The sequence below is a fragment of the Nomia melanderi genome, unplaced genomic scaffold, assembly GCF_051020985.1.
Source record: "Nomia melanderi isolate GNS246 unplaced genomic scaffold, iyNomMela1 scaffold0014, whole genome shotgun sequence".
Taxonomy (NCBI): domain Eukaryota; kingdom Metazoa; phylum Arthropoda; class Insecta; order Hymenoptera; family Halictidae; genus Nomia; species Nomia melanderi.
In genome coordinates this window covers 6,894,146-6,895,100 of record NW_027475130.1, presented here as the reverse complement: position 1 = coordinate 6,895,100, position 955 = coordinate 6,894,146, and positions in this window count along the sequence as shown.

Genomic DNA, 955 nt, shown 5'->3' with positions numbered 1-955 from the left:
CTGTGCAGCGGGAACGATCTCGGACCATCAGGGGCCGAGACATCCACCGTCTCATGGGGCCGGACACTCAGGGTCAGGGAAAAATCCAATATAGATCTGGTGATATCTCGGCTGCTATTACAGATAGCGCAATAAATCAAAGTGCATTACCTGTAGGAGGCCCTGGCGCATGAATCTGTGCAGCGGGAACGTCCTCGGACCTCCAGGGGCCGAGACAACGACCGTCTCATGGGGCCGGACACTCAGGGTCAGGGTAAAATCCAATATATATCTGGTGATATCTCGGGTGCTATAACAGATAGCGCAATAAATCAAAGTGCATTGTCTGTAGGAGGCCCTGACGCATGAATCTGTGCAGCGGGAACGACCTCGGACCACCAGGGGCCGAGAAAAGCACAGTCTCATGGGGCCGGACACTCAGAGTCAGGGTAAAATCCAATATATATCTGGTGATATCTCGGGTGCTATTAGAGATAGCGCAATAAACCAAAGTGAATTATCTGCAGGAGGCCCTGGCGCATGAACCTGTGCAGCGGGAACGACCTCGGACCACCAGGGGCCGAGAAAACGACCGTCTCATGGGGCCGGACTCTCAGGGTCAGTGAAAAATCCAATATATATCTGGTGATATCTCGGGTGCTATTAGAGATAGCGCAATAAACGAAAGTGAATTATCTGCAGGAGTCCCTGGCGCATGAATCTGTGCAACGGGAACGACCTCGGACCACCAGGGGCCGAGAAAACCACAGTCTCATGGGGTCGGACACTCAGGGTCAGGGGAAAATCCAATATAGATCTGGTGATATCTCGGGTGCTATTACAGATAGCGCAATAAACCAAAGTGAATTATCTGCAGGAGGCCCTGGCGCATGAATCTGTGCAACGGGAACGACCTCGGACCACCAGGGGCCGAGAAAACCACAGTCTCATGGGGCCGGACACTCAGGGTCAGGGG